Raw genomic sequence first — 20,328 nt, forward strand, 5'->3', positions numbered from 1 at the left:
GGAAGGAGAAAACGTGCATTAAGGGGAGTTTGAACGCCCTATCCTGACAATGTTAAATTTAGTGACTTAACTTCCCCGTATTTCAGGAACAACTGTAGCCATTGACAAGAAACTTTTACAGCACATTAAACTATATGTTCTGAGTCTTACAATAATTGCATTTCTGCCACTGCTTTTGGAAATACAATTTTTTAATTACACAGTTAAAATTTTGTGTACTTTTTTGTATGTTATTCTAAATAATTTTATTTATACATAACATTATGTTTTTCTTTTAGTTAAGAAGACTCAGGATACGTATGTTATTACTCCCTGAAAATTTGAATTCGCTACTCGAAGTAGTTTCTGAGATTTAGGGAAAAATGCAAGAGAAAATGTAAATTTTCAGGAAGAGTTTTTAAAGTTTTAATAGACTGTAACTCAATATATGCTTAACATTTTATTTTTAGTCACTCAGAAGCACCCTGCACCATACTGTATATCATCCTCTTGATCTTTTTTAAGTTTTTTCTTGTTTTCTTCTTTCTGGACTCCGTAGTGGCCAACTGTGCTGCATACTTTGCTTTACCAATGCAAACCTTGTCCATCCATTCAAATTCTCTGATGCAGTTTGCTCCAGAATTAATTCCCATATGTTGTAGCACTTTCACGCTACCAATGTTGCCATCATTAAAAGCAATAACAGCATAACTGACCCCCACTTTAGTGTCTTCATTACGAGAAAAACATTTTTTGGTCTACATCTACATCTACATCCATACTCCTCAAGCCACCTGACGGTGTAGGGTACCTTGAGTACCTCTATTGGTTCTCCCTTCTATTCCAGTCTCGTATTGTTCGTGGAAAGAAGGATTGTCGGTATGCCTCTGTGCAGGCTCTAATCTCTCTCATTTTATCCTCATGGTCTCTTCGTGAGATATACGTAGGAGGGAGCAATATACTGCTTGACTCCTCGGTGAAGGTATGTTTTCGAAACTTCAACAAAAACCCGTACCGAGCTACTGAGTGTCTCTCCTGCAGAGTCTTCCACTGGAGTTTACCTAACATCTCCGTAACACTTTCACGATTACTAAATGATCCTATAACGAAGCATGCTGCTCTCTGTTGGATCTTCTCTATCTCTTCTATCAACCCTATCTGGTATGGATCCCACACTGCTGAGCAGTATTCAAACAGTGGGCGAACAAGTGTACTGTAACCTAATTCCTTTGTTTTCGGATTGCATTTCCTTAGGATTCTTCCACTGAATCTCAGTCTGGCATCTGATTTACCGACGATCAACTTTATATGATCATTCCATTTTAAATCACTCCTAATGCATACTCCCAGATAATTTATGGAATTAACTGCTTCCAATTGCTGACCTGCTATATTGTAGCTAAACAATATGGGATCTTTCTTTCTATGTATTCGCAGCACATTACACTTGTCTACATTGAGATTCAATTGCCATCCCTGCACCATTCATCAATTCGCTGCAGATCATCCTACATTTCAGTACAATTTTTCACTGTTGCAACATCTCAATATACCACAGCATCATCCGCAAAAAGCCTCAGTGAACTTCCGATGTCATTCATAAGGTCATTTATGTATATTGTGAATAGCAACGGTCCTACAACAATCCCCCGCAGCACACCTGAAATCACTCTTACTTCGGAAGACTTCTCTCCCTTGAGAATGACATGATGCGTTCTGTTATCTAGCAACTCTTCAATCCAATCACATAATTGGTCTGATAGTCCATATGCTCTTACTTTGTTCATTAAACGATTGCGGGGAACTGTATCGAACGCCTTGCGGAAGTCAAGAAACACAGCATCTACCTGGGAACCCGTGTCTATGGCCCTCTGAGTCGCGTGGACGAATAGCACGAGCTGGGTTTCACCCGATCGTCTTTTTCGAAACCCTTGCTGATTCCTACAGAGTAGATTTCTAGTTTACAGAAAAGTCATAATACTCGAACATAATACATGTTCTAAAATTCTACAACTGGTCGATGTTAGAGATATAGGTCTATAGTTCTGCACATCTGTTAGACGTCCCTTCTTGAAAACGGGGATGACCTGTGCCCTTTTCCAATTCTTTGGAACGCTACACTCTTGTAGAGACCTACGGTACAGCTGCAAGAAGAGGGGCAAGTTCCTTCGCATACTCTGTGTAAAATTGAACTGGTATCCCATCAGGTCCAGCGGCCTTTCCTCTTTTGAGTGATTTTCATTGTTTCTCTATCCCTCTGTCATCTATTTCAATATCTACCATTTTGTCATCTGTGCGACAATCTAGAGAAGGAACTACAGTGCAGTCTTCCTCTGTGAAACAGCTTTGGAAAAAGACATTTAGTATTTCGGCCTTTAGTCCATCATCCTCTGTTTCAGTACCTTTTTGGTCACAGAGTGTCTGGACATTTTGTTTTGATCCACCTACCGCTTTGACATAAGAGCAAAATTTCTTAGGATTTTCTGCCAAGTCAGTACATAGAACTTTACTTTCGAATTCATTTAACACCTCTCTCATGGCCCTCCTCACATTACATTTCGCTTTGCGTAATTTTTGTTTGTCTGCAAGGTGTTGGCTATGTTTATGTTTGCTGTGAAGTTCCCTTTGCTTCCGCAGCAGTTTTCTAACTCGGTTGTTGTACCACGCTGGCTCTTTTCCATCTCTTACGATCTTGCTTGGCACATACTCATCTAACGCATATTGTACGATGATTTTGAACTTTGTCCACTGATCCTCAACACCATCTGTACTTAAAACAAAACTTTTGTGTTGAGCCGTCAGGTTTGCTAACCAGAAAAATCTTCGTACCTTTTTTAATATTTCTATTTACGGCTGAAATCATCGATGCAGTAACTGCTTTATGATCGCTGATTCCCTGTTCTGCATTAACTGTTTCAAATAGTTCAGGTCTGTTTGTCACTAGAAGGTCTAATATGTTATCGCCACGAGTCGGTTCTCTGTTTAACTGCTCAAGGTAGTTTTCAGATAAAGCTCTTAAAAAATTTCACTGGATTCTTTGCCCCTGCCACCCGTTATGAAAGTTTGAGTCTCCCAGTCTATATCCGGCAAATTAAAATCTCCACCCAGAACTATAACATAATGGGCAAATCTACTCGAAATATTTTCCAAATTATCCTTCAGGTGCTCAGCCACATCAGCTGCTGAGCCAGGGGGCCTATAGAGACATCCAATTACCATGTCTGAGCCTGCTTTAACCGTGACCTTCACCCAAATTATTTCACATTTCGGATCTCCGTCAATTTCCTTCGATACTATTGCATTTCTTATCGCTTTAAACATGCCTCTCCCTTCACTGTCCAGCCTGTCTCTGCGGTATACATTCCAATCTGAGTTTAGAATTTCATTACTGTTTACATTTGGTTTCAGCCAACTTTCTGTCCCTAGTACTATGTGGGCATTGTGACCGTTTATTAATCAGAGCAGTTCTGGGACCTTTCTATAGACGCTCCTGCAGTTTACTATTAGCACATTAATATTGTTATTCCCTGTTGCATTTTGTCTACTTCTACCTTTCCGCATCTCAGGAGGTGTCTTTTCGGGCCTAGGGAGGGAATTCTCTAACCTAAAAAAACCCACATGTGCACTCCACACATACTCCGCTACACTTGTAGCTGCTTCCTGCATGTAGTGCACACGTGACCTATTCAGGGGGACCCTACATTTCTCCACCCGATAGCGGAGGTCGAGAAATTTGCACCCCAGATCTCCGCAGAGTGGTCTGAGCCCTTGGTTTAAGCCTTCCACTTGGCTCCAAACCAGAGGACCACTATCGTTTCTGGGAACGATACTACAAATAGTTAGCTCAGATTCCACCCCGCGAGGCTTTCCGCCTTCACCAACTCTGCTAACTGCCTGTAAGAACTGAGGATGACCTCTGAATCCAGACGGCAGGAGTCATTGGTGCCGACATGAGCAACAATTTGCAGTCGGGTGCGCCCAGTGCTCTCTATCACTGCCGGCACGGCCTCCTCCACATCTCGGATGAGACCCCCGGCAAGCAGACAGAGTGAACACCGACCTTCTTCCCCGACATTTCCGCTATTTCCCTAAGGGGCTCCATCACCCGCCTAACGTTGGAGCTCCCAATAACTAATAAACCCCTCCCCCCATGTGCCTGCTCGGACCTTGCTGAAGGAGTGGCCACATGTCCACTCACAGGCAGAACGGACGATGCCACACGGCAAGCCTCCACACTGACCCTCCGCCTCGTGCGCCGCAAACGCCGCTGAACCCGCCACGCCCCTTGCGAACAGAGTGGCCCAACCGCGCCCGGTACCCGCAAAGATGTGTCAACAGCAGGGTCAGTGGGTGAAGCATGTAACACCTGGGGTGTACCATGCAACGCACCAGACTCCCCACTGCCACTACACTCCGAGGCAGCAGCCAGAAGACGGCTAACCACGGCCATCAACACGTTCAGCTGTTCGCGAACAGTGGCCAGCTCCTCCTGTGTCCGTACACAGCAGTCTCACATCCTATCCATCCTAAGAAATCAATTTACTGTAGAGAGTTAATCAACTTATAACTAGTCTGCTAATTCACTAAAGGCGGCTGATAGTTGACTAAATTGTAGTTACTAGATACTTCCTGTAGAAAACAATGAAAATAGCACTACCTGTCTCTGGACTGTATTCAAAACAAACACTAGCACTACTGGCACTATGGCTGACTAAACGGACTCTCTCTGACTGTATTCAAAACAAACACAAAACTTATGGAACACTATTACTAGCACTCGACAATTAAAGCTTCCTAAAAGCAAAAACACACAGAAGAAGAAGTGACAAGTAAGAAAAATAGAGTTAATACTTAAACTAGCGTAGCTCGCTGCACAGCAGACGTGACGCAGATGGCAGTTACGATGACACTGACACTATAAGATTATTGAACGACTCATTGGGATTTTGAGTCTGACAATGCAGACACTTCTTCAATAATTCAGGATTGGCAGGTCTCTGTAAACAGGTTTTGTGATATCCACAACTGCTGCTGGGATAGAATGTTTATGGCTGTATGACCTGTTTGAGTACTGGGCATTGCGGTAATTGCACCATGAATGAGATCCAGGAGGGCAAAGATGGTGTACTGGTTTATCATCAGCTGACAGTCTCTGGAAGAAGGTAGTCCATACTGCCTGCTTCATTTTCAACAAATCCTCAGTATTATTTCTAATGGCAATCTCATAATACTGTTGTAGTTCATCAATCATGTTGTCTGTCAGCCTGCTTCTTATGGTCTTACCACCTGAAAGTTTCTTGTCTCTCAAACTTTGTTTCAATTTCCTCAATCTGGTACCCATCCTCTTCTGGACATGACCAACACATTCCATTTCTGTGATAAGCTTCTCACCATAAGGCTGAGTGGCTACTACACTGTTATATTTATTTGAGTCTGTCTAACCTAAGAACTTAGTGTAACACACTCCCCTTTAGTTTACAGATCGATTATAAATTTCAACAGCTGCACAGGCCTCCATACGACTAGTTGTCCTTCATAATTTCTGTCACAGATATGCCCTTCTTCATTCCCTGGTTTATACTTATAACAATATTTGGTTAAAATCTGGAAATCTATTAGCTTTCCAGTATCCACACTGGTCACTGTAGCAACAGAATTCTTAGAACTGCAGCTGCACTTCTACCAAGTGCCCCAAAAGCTACTGATATGTCAATCATACCATCGTTTATTTCAGCAGCTTCATTTGCAGCACCCTTAATTGACTCACATGCAGCTGATTTCACAGCAGCTCCAATAAATCCTGCATACTTGTCCATTTTACAAAGTGGGCGTGGCATATACATCACGACACACATTGTTTCTGCTGCAGTGTGTCCTTTGCCAATAGCTCTCAATCCATAAGACCACCTAATATTTATTTTAAAATAATTATCTTTACACTTATCAGAACTCCAAAATGAATGAGTATATTTACAACTGGCAGAATTAATGATAAGTTTCCTGGCTAGTCCATTTGATACCTCAATGTCTTCATGTAAACTAACTGGCCCTCCACATACATACAGCACACACATTCACATAACATCCCTATTAGGATGTGTAAATGTATCAGAATATAACCTAACCTACTGTTTACATGAGGTTTGTTTTGAGATAACTGTGTTATCACTATGTTTTATTTTAATCTTCGAAGCACTAATGGGTGTTTCTCTAGATACTCATGAGTTTGCCAGTATTTCATTGTCTGTAACTTCACACACCACATGCTGAATACAATGTTTCTCTTTATTCAAAATTTTATTACCATGAAACCCACATTTCTTAAAAACACTTCATTTTGGAGTCATACTTTTTGAGAGATTTACCAGTCTATTCGTCACTTTTCCTCGGAAAAACGTTAGCACTTCGATATACAAAGCATGTTTATACTATGAAAAGATACGATACTATTTTTGACAGTGTTACCAATACAAACACATAATTTAACTTTTATAACACAGCAATCCACAGCTTTCTACAGGGTGGTCCATTGATAGTGACCGGGCCAAATATCTCACGAAATAAGCATCAAATGAAAAAACTACAAAGAACAAAATTCGTCTAGCTTGAAGGGAGAAACCAGATGGCGCTATGGTTGGCCTGCTAGATGGCGCTGCCATAGGTCAAACTCATATCAACTGCATTTTTTAAAAATAGGAATCCCCATTTTTTATTACATATTCATGTAGTACGTAAAGAAATATGAATGTTTTAGCTGGACCACTTTTTTCGCTTTGTGATAGATGGGGCTGTAATAGTCAAAAATGGTTCAAATGGCTCTGAGCACTATGGGACTTAACTTCTGAGGTCATCAGTCCCCTAGAACTTAGAAATACTTAAACCTAACTAACCTAAGGACATCACACACATCCATGCCCGAGGCAGGATTCGAACCTGCGACCGTAGCGGTCGCGCGTTTCCAGACTGTAGTGCCTAGCACTGCTCGGCCACTCTGGCCAGCTGCTGTAATAGTCACAAACATATAAGTATGTGGTATCACATAACATTCCGCCAGTGCGGACAGTATTTGCTTCGTGATACATTACCCGTGTTAAAATGGACCGTTTACCAATTGCGGAAAAGGTCGATATCGTGTTGATGTATGGTTATTGTGATCTAAATCCCAAGGGGCGTGTGCTATGTATGCTGCTCGGTATCCTGGACGACATCATCAAAGTGTCCGGACCATTCGCCGGATAGTTACATTATTTAAGGAAACAGGAAGTGTCCAGCCACATGTGAAACATCAACCACGACCTGCAACAAAAGATGATGATGCCCTAGTAGGTGTTTTAGCTGGTGGGGCAGCTAATCCACACATCAGTAGCAGACAAATTGTGCGAGAATTGGGAATCTCAAAAACGTCGGTGTTGAGAATGCTACATCAACATCGATTGCACCCGTACCATATTTCTATGCACCAGGAATTGCATGGCGATGACATTGAACGTCATGTACAGTTCTGCCACAGGGCACAAGAGAAATTACAGGATGATGAAAGATTTTTTGCATGCGTTCTATTTAGCAATGAAGCATCATTCACCAACAGCGGTAACCTAAACTGCCATAATATGCACTATTGGCCAACGGAAAATCTACGATGGCAGTGACAAGTGGAACAGCAGCGACCTTGGCAGGTTAATGTATGGTGTGGCATTAAGGGAGGAAGGATAATTGGCCCCCATTTTATCGATGGCAATCTAAATGGTGCAATGTATGCTGATTGCCTGCGTAATGTTCTACCAATGTTACTACAAGATGTTTCACTGCATGACAGTATGGCGATGTACTTCCAACATGATGGATGTCCGGCACATAGATTGCGTCCGGTTGAAGCAGTATTGATAGCATATTTCATGACAGGTGGATTGGTCATCAAAGCACCATACCATGGCCCGCACGTTCACCGAATCTGACGTCCCCAGATTTCTTTCTGTGGGGAAAGTTGAAGGATATTTGCTATTGTGATCCACCGACAATGCCTGACAACATGCGTCAGCGCATTGTCAATGCATGTGCAAACATTACGGAAGGCGAACTACTCACTGTTGAGAGGAATGTCATTACTCGTATTGCCAAAGGCATTGAGGTTGACAGACATCATTTTGAGCATTGATTGCATTAATGTGGTATTCACAGGTAATCACGCCGTAACAGCATGCGTTCTTAGAAATGATAAGTTCACAAAGGTACATGTATCACATTGGAACAACCGAAATAAAATGTTCAAATGTACCTACGTTCTGTATTTTAATTTAAAAAACCTACCTGTTACCAACTGTTCGTCTAAAATTATGAGCCATATGTTTCTGACTATTACAGCGCCATCTATCACAAAGCGAAAAAAGTGGTCCAACTAAAACATTCCTATTTCTTTACGTATTACACGAATATGTAATAAAAAAATGGGGTTCCTATTTTAAAAAACACAGTTGATATCAGTTTGAGCTATGGCAGTGCCTTAGAGCAGGCCAACCATTGCGCCAGCTGGTTTCTCCCTTCCAGCTAGACAAATTTCGTTCTTTGTAGTTTTTTCGTTTGACACTTATTTCGTGAGATATTTGGCCCGGTCATGATCAATGGACTACCCTGTATATAAAAAATTACCGATTTTATTAGGTCTTGAAATAATGCATGTAAAAATTTTAACATTTTCAACTGGTGTAGATTATATTTTAGAAAATAAAATAAAATACTTCCCACGCAAGTTTATAAGTAATATACATATCATTTTATTTGGAAAATTGCAAATTTTATAATCAGATAAAAACCCGAAAAAGTGAAAAAGAATGTTTTCCCCTTCTAACTCCCCTTAAAGTTACGGAAATGTGCAAGCTTTCGGAGCCAGTGGCTTCTTCTTCTGGCAGAAACAATGAAGGGGAAGGAAAAGGGAAGAAAGAAAAGGTTTGTCAAGGTTTAGGAAATGGGGAGAGTTGCAGAAAAGCTACAGAGAAACCCAGGCCAGGACAGACTTACTGAATGATATGAGAAATATATAACTAAACCAGTCCATCTCTCACACCACCAGCAGATATGAAGTATTCTTGTGATTGGTAGTAAGTCATAAACATTAAATTATTTTCAGTGTATGTTCATATGTAATACTTCACGTACCTTTGAGGTATCATTGGGCCCATTGGGAAGAGGATCGAAATTAGGCCACTGCTTTCTAATTATTTGGAGCATTTCACTAAATGAGACCATCTTCCCATCATTCCATTTGTTGCCGCTGAAAGGCATGTACTCGATAAATCTTACGTCAACGTTACTCTCTTTTGTTAACTACACAAAACTGCACACTTCATCTTCATTAAAACCTTGCATTACAACACAATTTATCTGTGGAAGAAAGACACCATTAAAAACTTGGTATCAGATAAAGCATGGTTTAAACAGAGTTTGAAAGACTCTATAGATGAATATCTTAACAGTGGCTGTTAGGCCAGCTTAAATAAGAATGTCTGTTAGATTTCAGTTCTGAGAGCACTTTGTCATAACAGTCAAAATTATGTACTTTTTGTTTGATAAATTTATTAATAGTGCATAACAATGTTTGAGTCTGACAGCGTATCAATTCTGAAAATATTAGCTGTTCCAGTTTGTATAGTATTCACCTAGTTTGACAATCTCCTGACAAACGATCAGGGTATTCAAATGTTTTATATTTTTTATGTTATACTTTCTGGCATGTTACTCACCCATGAGAATCATCTCATGTTTTGGGTCTTGGAACAAAAGCTGAATCCAATCTAATCTAACCTACAAAATAATGGTTCTACAAGTCTGTTGTTATATTTGTATACCTCACTGATTCTGTTAAATTAATCTTTTTCTCTTTTTTTAGAGAATGTCTGAATTTATCTTAGCATGCCAAGCTGTTAACCTTCTTAACAATTTACAAAAATTAAACTGCATACATCTCCAATCTTTTTCCCCACTCCAACGCACACATCTTTTGCTGAAGGTATTATTTTAACTATTACATTAAATTAAGAAGCTTTCTTGAAACTGTGCTGCCATTTGTGAAACAAAGTTAAAAGTGTTCTCAAGATAAAAGGTCTTCACAAAAGGAGCATTTAGTATCTGTGCAGGTGGTTAACGCTGACAGCCTTCATATAAACAAGCCCAAATGGTAGAACATCCTGCTTTACACATACATGCAATGGCAGAAAAAAGGAAAAGAGCACACCTTTCATTCAAGCATTGAATATATAAACTGATGAGACAAAACACTATGACCTCCTGTTTGATAATGTGTTTGTCCACTGTTGGAACACAATACAGCAGTGATTTTGTGTGGGACAAGTTCAACAAATTTCAGGTATGTTCCCAGCATTATGTGAGGTATGTTCCCAGCATTATGCAGCACCGCATGTCTAAGCACAGGTCATGTAATTCCCATAAATTGGAGATCAGTGGTTTCTGGGTGCAGAACTGGTATCTGATAGCATCACAGATGTATTGCATCAGATTCAGAAGGGGTGAATTTGATTCTGGCCTCGTGACACTGAAAGTCATATTGTTGAAACATGTCACCTTCATTAGGGACAGGGTGCGGACATTGCACAATAATGTTCACACAGAACAAAGCTGTTATGGAGCCTTCAGTTACTACCACAGGACCCACAGAAGACCAGGTGAATGTCCTCCATAGCATAATATTGCTCCCACTGGCCTACGTCTGTAGCAAAGTGCACCTTTCAAGCACCAATTCACTCTGTTGACAGTGTATGTGCACAAAACCGCCAAGCAGGTGTAATGCGAAACATGAATGATTCAACCAGATGACACATTTCTATTGATTCACTGCCCAATCTCAATGCTCCTGAGCCACAGAAATTGTAATTCAACAGTGTTGTCAACATGGGAACATACAGGGGTTGTCTGCAGCAGAGCCCTATGTTTAACAATGTGCAATGAATGGTGTGCTCTGAAATACTCGTGCTTCCACCAGCACTGTGTCATCAGACCTGCCACAGAAATTAGCTTTCTCAGCCGAATGTCATCTTTTTTAAAGGAACCATCCCAGAATTTGTCTTAAATCATTTAGGGAAATCGAGGAAAAGCCAAATTTTGGTGGCCCGATGGGACTCGGGTCCGTTGTCCTCTCGAAGGCAAGTCCACTGTCTGACCACTGTGGTGGCATGACCTAGTCTTAATTAAGCCAGAAAATCCTGGGAAATGCTGACATACTTATTGATTTAAGATATAACAATTTAAAACAATCCTTTCATGAATTTCACTACAATTTTCTGCTCTTTTGAAAAAAAATTTCTTTTGACTGTTTTGATATTGTTTAGTATGTTTAAATAATGATGGCAGTCTCTATAAAAGGGCAGTTTGACTTTTAAGTTTAGTTATACTGTTTTAAACTACATCCTTCATCTATTTGTCCACACAGAAGTGCTATAGGATATAACTTGAAGACTATGGTGAGGTGGTGGGGGACAGTCATGTGTTGAGAAGGTGGTGCTGCCAGAAATGAAGTGTGACACTGCATACAGGGAGAATAAAAATACTCTATTCCATATTCATTTACAATCTAATTCTGGCTCCCATATGGTTTTACTTTTCTCCAATAAGAAAAAAGAAATTGTCAGTAACTGTCTTTATAAGGTCTTAAAAGGAAACAAACAATAGAAAATCTAGGCTGGAATAATGACCATATTATAAAAAAGATACATTGCTATTCACAGTATACAGGAGATGTTAGGTCACAGACAAGCACAACAAAAAGACTACTAAACACGTAAGCTTTCGATCAGAAAGTCTTCTTCCAAAGTGGACAAAACACACACACACACACACACACACACACACACACACACACACACATGACCGTTGTTTCTCCCATGATGCGCAGTTGCTCCCAGTCTGGCCCTAGCAGCCAGAGACAGTGGTCATGTATGTGTGATTTGCATTTGCGCGCATGTGTGTGTGTGTGTGTGTGTGTGTGTGTGTGTGTGTGTGTGTGTGTGTGTGTGTGTCTGTGTGTATGTGCATTACTTCTGCAAACCTTTCAGAAACGACACGGTATGTATTTCATTCAGCAAGATGAGTAATAAACAATGTTAGCAATACTGCATCAAACTTGTTCACTTTCATCTTGGGATTAAACATTCGATTTCAGACAGTACAGAATTTGGCAGAATCAAATTTTGGGGATATGTGGAACTGGGACAGTGACCTATTTTTCACCCATTCAACAAACTAAGCACTGCTGATTGCTACTTTTATTGTGTCTGCTGCTGCAATGCATATATGAAACTGTAAGTGCAGCATCTATGATGGAATAAAATGTTATACAAATGAAACAAACTCTCGTTCAGAACATTTTCTCTCATACACAGTCTATTATTTGGTTCTTGTTGATCATTATCAAAGAAAGCAGCAGTGTAAGTAACAAGAAATAGTAGTCTCTTGCCATTGTTTCGCTAATGAGACGATTTCTCTCTCTTTTCTTCTTTCACAAAGAAAAAGGAGCCACAATTGCACTTTGTGTGCCAGTTACTTTCCAATACATTGGCACCAGCTGACCTTATTTAAGAATACTCAACTTTCGTAGCCATACAGCACATCCTTTGCTTCCTGGCCTAAATCCAAGTTAACTCCCAGCCCCCCTGCCTCCCCCCCCCCCCCACACACACGCCACTCCCCCCCCTCTCCCCCCCCCAAATCAGCTAGTTGTGTGCTGTTATCTCACGTCACACCCTAGTCTATGAGTGCCCAGCTGTCTGTCGCCTGACCCCTCTGCCTGCACCCCTAGCTAGCCCACAGATGGCTCCCCACTCTCCCACGAGCCACTAAATGCTTCCCTCCAAACCCCTCCCATCTCTCTCCATCTCTCACATTGCCTCAACCCACCCCATCCTACCCCACTCTAAAGCCCCACCTCACTCCAGAACACTCACCGTGGGCCAGTAAAGAGCTGGCAGTTGAGCGACCACAGCATAAGGAGACATGCATGCGCATGTGAGAATGTGTGTGTGTGTGTGTGTGTGTGCGAGTGTGCGCGCACCGCGTGCGCGCGCGCGCGCGCTCGCGCATGTTTTCCCTACAGCTAGAAAAAGAAAGTGCATTCTGGAAGCTCGCCAAGCAACGTACCTTTGTTTGGAAGGTACAAGGCGAGGTACTGGTGGAAGTAAAGCTGTGAGGACGGGTCGTGAGTCGTGCATGGATAGCTCAGATGGTAGAGCACTTGCCCACGAACGGCAAAGGTCCCAAGTTCGACTCTTGGTCCGGCACACGGTGTTTATCTGCCAGGAAGTTTCATATCAGTGCACACTCCACTGCACAGTGAAAATCTCATTCTACATACCTTTTGTTCGTGTGGCTATCGATGAGACAGTGCTTCTGCCTTTTGGTGAGCCATCTCCTTTATTCCTAAATAATTTGTAACTTTCAACAGAAACCTTCCATACGTTATTATTGCATCCTACATTACAGTATGCAATTTCCACAATATGTGGTCATCTCTGAATATAATGGGGGTAACAACTGTAGGAGACCAAAAACTGACTGCAGTAAGCAAGTTCAAGTTACTGTACGCTGCAGTAGTTATGCAGAGGTGAAGAGGGTCACACAGGATAGGCTAGCATGGGCAACTCCATGAAACCAATCTTCAGATGGAAGATCACAACAATAAAAACATTTGATTCAGCATACACTAGACTCCAAACAGCGTACACAACCTGTATGCTCAGAAACACAGAAAATCATATTGGTTCCATCAGCAGGAAACTTCAGCCAGTAATTGATACGGAACACTGTGTCGATTTTGTTCATTAATAAAACCCAAAACTGGGGAGTAATAAGAGAGTATTGTTGTAACTTCTTATCAACCTGGTTACCAAAATACATATTAAGAAGACTGGTAAAGTGTTATTTTAAAGGGGTCACTCCAAAGCACCACGAAAGTATTTGAGCAATGTATAACATTAGAGAATCAGTGCGCAATATTGAAAGCCTATCTACATTATCTATATCTGCATGACTAGTCTGTAATTCACAATTAAATGCTGGCAGAGGGTTCAGAGAACCACCCTCAACCTATTTATCTACCATTCCACTCCCCTACAGCATTTGAGGAAAACCAAACACTTCAATATTTCCGTACAAGCTCTGATTTCTCTTATTTTATTACAAGATCATTTCTCTCTATATAAGAGGGCTCTAACAAAATATTTTCACATTCGGAGGAGAAAGTTGATGATTGAAATTTTAAGAACATGCTCCAGCAAAATGCTTTTGCTTTAATGACTGCTTTATGACACTGAGGAGAGCTACTACTAAGTTACTCACAGTTGCAGTTGTTCTTGATTTGAATACTGCAATATTTACTTTGTTGTCTTTGGTGAAGAAATTTCAGAAATCCGTGTTTAGTAACCCTGCTTTAGTAGCACTGTCATCAGTAACATTACCACAGCTATTGCGCAGTGAAGGTATTGGTTGCGTCTTGCCATTGGTGTACTACACATGCAACCAGAACCTCTTTGGATTTTCTTCCAGATTTCAAAACGAAGTTTCACTATGGGAACTATTAAACAAATCTTGCACTGAAACCCACCCTAAGTTTCGAGCTTCAGTAAAACATCGCTAATCTTGGAGATTTTGCATTCTTTTAAACTTTTACATGCTTTTTTTCATTGCTTCTGCAGCTGAGTTTTGACATATTTTGTGCACCATCCTTTTAATTTATTTGGTATCCTTTCAATTTATTTGGTATATATCTCTTAATTGATGTCGATACTATTTCTCTGAATTTAAACCATGTCTGGTCTACTCTTACATAGTCAGACTTGAAGGAGTAGAGACTTAGTAGAGACCGTCTCCTTGGAAGGCATCAAGTTAATTTTTATCTGCTTTCTCATTAAATGCCCTATTGTGTAGGGCTGAAAATTAATAGAGATAAGGCAAACAGAATGTGCAAAGTAAGTGGAAATTACTCATCTCTTCCCGGATTACAGTGCAATAGAAGATACTACAAGATGTTGACAGATTTCCATATCTCGGTAGCTTTATATGTAATAATGAGGTCACAGATGCAGAAATCACCAGCAGAACTGGAATATCAGTCCATATGGCAATTAGGTCTGTAATATGTCAACAAATCTTTGACTGTACTCCTTTATCGTTTATATGTGTGAGACTTGGAAAATGTCAGTAAAATCAGCATTTTTCACCAACAATGCTAGAGATGAATTCTGAAGATGTTAACCCAACCAAGTTACAAACGATGAAGTGCTGAGAATACAACGTCTAGACAGCCTGCACAAAATTATTGTTGAAAGAAGACTGAAGATTGCAGGTTATGTTCTACGCATGTAAGGTGGAAGAATCCCAAAATCAACACTGTTGTGGAAATCAATGGACAGATACAGATGTACAGGAAGTCCTTCTAACACCTGGAACTTTTGCAATGAATCTTCAATGCATGGACTTGGAGGAAGGTGAGAACTTGGCAGCTGATCGAGTGAACTAGTGGAAACCAGTTCCTTGTATGGTACACAGCAAATCTGAGTAGGTTAGTAAGTAAGTAATTAAGTAAAGTAAGTACAACTGGGGATTTTGCAAAATTGTTGGATGATCGATATTATTGTCTAGATTTGACACTGTTGGACTTCTACCTTTTCCTTGATGTGTATTCTTCAAATTGTGAGTTTTATGAGAAAGCTGATAGGTACTTACCAATCAACATTCCCTCACACGAACTGACATTGTCTCTTTGTAAATTCTACTGTGCTAACAATTATCTACTGAGAATCCTCGACTAGGTCTCCGCAGCTCAAATGAGCCAGTTTCTTTTAAATTTCTGTCTTTGGCTATAATTGTCTTCCAAGTATGGTGACACAACATCCTGTCATGAAACTTTTGCCTTTACACTTGTTTACTTTTCTGGAAACTGCCTTTTTCTACACTGTGCACTAAATACATTATGTGAGTAATGCCCAATCTCCAACAACCAATCGTGAACTGTAAACAGTTGTAAACTCTATCAGGGCACATAACAAACAATTAACATTTGTGTTTTAGTGTTCTAAGCTGTGAGGTCATCAGCGGACAAATAATTTTAGTACCCATTCCTGGACAGCCGGAGTGGCCGTGCGGTTCTAGGTGCTACAGTCTGGAACCGAGTGACCGCTACGTTCACAGGTTCAAATCCTGCCTCCGGCATGGATGTGTGTGATGTCCTTAGGTTAGTTAGGTTTAATTAGTTCTAAGTTCTAGGCAACTGATGACCTCAGAAGTTAAGTCGTATAGTGCTCAGAGCCATTTGAACCTATTCCTGACGTGCTGTTGTTTGGAACAACAACTGACATGATCCAAAATATTACTTTCTTTTATTATAGCTTCACTTTTATTTTGTCTAATGATTACTACTTTCAGTATCAAATTCCATCATCAAGCCACTATATGATCAGAAAGCATAGTGTTTCGTTAAAATATTGTTTAATAAACAGATTACCATTATATCATCATTCCTTAAAGTAATGTCCAAAGTGGAAGGACAGATGATTAATTTTGAGTGTATACAAAAGTCAGAGTGCTGAACTGGATATGAAAGAAGGAAAACCAGAAGGGCAGTGAGAGACGGGTGCCTTCTATCACCTTACTTCCATAATATATTCATCAAGGAAGTAATAACAACAACAAAGAAAAGATGACAAGAATCAAAAGGTAATTTCTGGAATACTCCAAGGAAATGTGATAAGACCATTACATTTACAATGTATATAAATGATCCAGTAGAAATTGTCAGAGGCTCCTTAATATTGTTCACAGATACTACACTTGTCCATCAGAAAGTAGCAACAACAGAACACAGTATCAATTTGCACAATGACCTGCAGAGGATTGGTGAATGATGCAGGCTCTGGCAGTTGACCCTGCACATAAATAAATGTAACATATCACACACACACACACAGGAAAAGAAATCCAATACTGTACAACTACACCATTAATGACAAATTGCTGGAAACAGAATCTACCATAAAATATCTAGAAGTAACTATCCAGAGCAACCTTAAAGTGGAATGACCACATAAAACAGCAATAGAAAAGCAGATGCCAGACTAAGATTCACAGGAAGAATCTTAAGTGAATGTAAATTACCCCTGTGTCCTTACCCAGTAGGACTGACAGAAGAGAGAAAGAAGATCCAACGAAGTCTGGAGTGTTTTGTCACAGGATCATTTAGTCACTGTGAGATCATTACAGAGATGCTCAGCAACTCCAGTGGTAGATGCCATAAGAGAGCAGTTGTGCATCACGGAAAGATTTACTACCCAAATTTCGAGAGAGTAGTTTCCGAGAAGAGTCTGACAACATAATAGTTTCTCTCATATACAATTCACGAAATGATCACGAAAAGAAAATTTGAGAAGTTAAGAGATAATACAGAAGTGGAACAAGGCAGAGGGGATCAGTTGGTGGCATGAGACGTACCCCCTGCCGCACACAGTTAGGTGGTTTTTGGAGCATGATGTCGATATGGAAACTTAATTGCATGCATATACACTGCAGATTGACAACATCGCAATTGTAAATCAGAGTAGGAACTAAATAAAATGTTTCAGGCCTTAAATCAAGAAGTGGTAAAACTAAAGCTAAAAATGAATACAAAGAAGACAAAAGTTATGGCTACAGACAAGAAAGGAGGTGGAGGTAGGACTGACACAAGAACAGGCAATGAGCAACTCAAGAAAGGAACTGAAATTCACTATCTCAGTAGCATTTTGCAAGAAAACAATCAATATTTCAAGGCATTCAAGAAAAGAAAAGCACAGGTGAAGAGTTCCTTCCAAAATAAGAAGAAGCTGCAACTGAATAAACATATCAGCTTCCACATTAAGAAAATATTTGTAAAGACCTTTGTGTGGAGTGTTCTGACACACAGATGCAAAATCTGTACATTAGAAAAGCCAAAGAAAGCTCACCTCAAACCTGCTGAAATGTGGTTCTGGAGGAGAAGTACAAGAACTAGCTGCATTGACAGAAAAGTTAAAGGAAATAGGAGACAAGAAAGAACCACTGAAAGTTATAGGCCAGGGCAAAGCAAAATACACTGGACACTTAACTGGAGACAATAATCTTTTAAAAAACATTTCTGAAGGCAAGATCGTAGGTAAGAAAACAAGGGGATGACTGAGAACATCCTACTTAAACAATATGATCAATGAATGGGATTTTCTTCACACATGGAGATGAAGACAACTGCTGAAGAGAGAAAGCTGTGGCTGCAGAGACAAGGTTTAACCTTTTGGAAGAGTAAGGACAAACTAATACAAAATATGAGTCTGCATGGTAGCTACATATGGAATAAATGACAACTTCTTGTGTGCAGTCATCAAGTCACTTACCCCTGTAGGTGTCTTATCTACTAAAAGTAAAGGTCACTGTTGTGCTTTCAATAGATGTGAACTGCACCCTGAAAATGGTATGTCTAGTTTGCAGTTGTACAGAAGCTTTTTATTTTGCAAAATGGTTCAAATGGCTCTAAGCAGTATGGGACTTAACGTCTGAGGTCATCAGTCCCCCAGACTTAGAACTACTTAAACCTAACTAACCTAAGGACATCCCTGCCTGAGACAGGATTCGAACCCGCGACCGTAGCAGCAGCACGGTTCCGGACTGAAGTGCCTAGAACCGCTTGGCCACAGTGGTCAGCTTTTATTCTGCAAAGAAATTTTTGATAATAAGATGAACTAATGCTGGTACTTGCTACTGAAACCAGTAGTACTTAGACACAACAAAAGTGTGACTACAGAATTAAGAATAATTTTTCCAAACAATCGAGTATTTTTTCAAAACAACACCACAATAGAGGAAACTTATTTTAAACTAAAGACACAAAAGAAAAAAAGAGAAACTGTAAAGATCTTGAGTCTCATAAGACTCTCTTGGGAGGAAAATATAAGATATTTAATTGGTAAACTTGCAAGGCATACTTTTTTATGTTGTATAAACTATGAAACTGTTAGCATCGTCAGCTAAAATTTACTTCTTCTGTCTTAATATACCTTCCTTCACTTACAGCTGCAGTGTGGAGACAGGGGTGAGGGTGGGAGCGGTGATGGGGGCGAGGGTGAGGGCGTACTGCTTTAAAATGGTGATTCTTGTATTGATATTCTTAACAACAGATTTATATCTTTTGCTTATGAAAGTCTGCATGCGATGACAGCTGCACTAGTAATACCTTCACAGGGTCGTATTCAAGTTGCAAGGCTAGATCTATGCCAGCCATGACACGCTCCCAGCCTTTCCTCCTCGTGATCTGGTTGTAGCGTTGGGACTGCAGGGTGTCTAAGCTGATGTTCAGACCGTCAAGCCCTGCCCTCTGCAAGGCAACCAGCTGTCTTGTCAACATGAGGCCATCGGTTGTCATTAAGACACTTTCGAGATCTTTTATTTTCTTCAAGGCACCTGTGAAACAGCAAATTATTCTAAAGAAACTGAAACAAATAATTTGTAACATTGCTGCTGCATATGAAACAAACCTCCAGTTGATAAATTGAAAATACAAATTCCTTAAAAGTTAACTGTACATTTGCCCTAATACAAAGAGATAAGAAGGGTTAATAAACTGAATTGAAGAATGCAAGTTAAGATAGCAATGAAAAAATAATTAGAGGCATGAGATCACCTACTGCAACAGGGAAATGGGAATCAATATGAACCATTACCCAGCTACTGTCAACTGATTCCATGTCTCCATGCACACTGTATAAACCACTGTGGGTTGTACGACAAAGTACATTGTTGTACCACACATTATGGTTTTTCCCCATTCAATGCTCATGTGGAGTGTGGGAAGAATGATGCTTTAAATGGTTCTGTGCATGCTGTAATTAATCTTGCCTTCATGGTCCCTATAGGAGTGATACATATGCGGTTATTGTATAATCCCTAAATACCTCACTTAATACAGGTTCCTGAAATTTCATAAATTGGGTTTTGTCATATATTTGGCGTCTATCTTCACTTGTCTGGCATTTCCAATTTTTAGTAGCTTCTTGATGCTCTCCCATGCATCAAATAAATCTATGATCAATCATGCTACACTATTTTGTATACATTCAATGTCTGCCATTAGCCTTATTTGTTATGGGTCATACTTAAGCAATATTCTAGAATGGGCCACACAAGTATTTTGTAAGCAATGTCCTCTATAGACTGATTACATTTTCCAGTATCTTACCAATGAATTGAAGTCTGCATTCTGCTTTGCCTACAAGTGAGTCTATGTCACCATTTCATTTCATCCAGATATTTGTATGAGTTGACCAATTAAAACTGTGATTATTTGAT

The 20,328-nt window shown here is 40.1% G+C and overlaps 1 pseudogene; it reads right to left on the reverse strand.

Annotated features, from left to right (window-relative positions):
• The window catches only part of LOC124787727, a 56,302-nt pseudogene that overhangs the window by 21,501 nt on the left and 14,473 nt on the right, over positions 1 to 20,328 (reverse strand).

This window comes from Schistocerca piceifrons, chromosome 3 (genome assembly GCF_021461385.2).
Source record: "Schistocerca piceifrons isolate TAMUIC-IGC-003096 chromosome 3, iqSchPice1.1, whole genome shotgun sequence".
Taxonomy (NCBI): Eukaryota; Metazoa; Arthropoda; class Insecta; order Orthoptera; family Acrididae; genus Schistocerca; species Schistocerca piceifrons.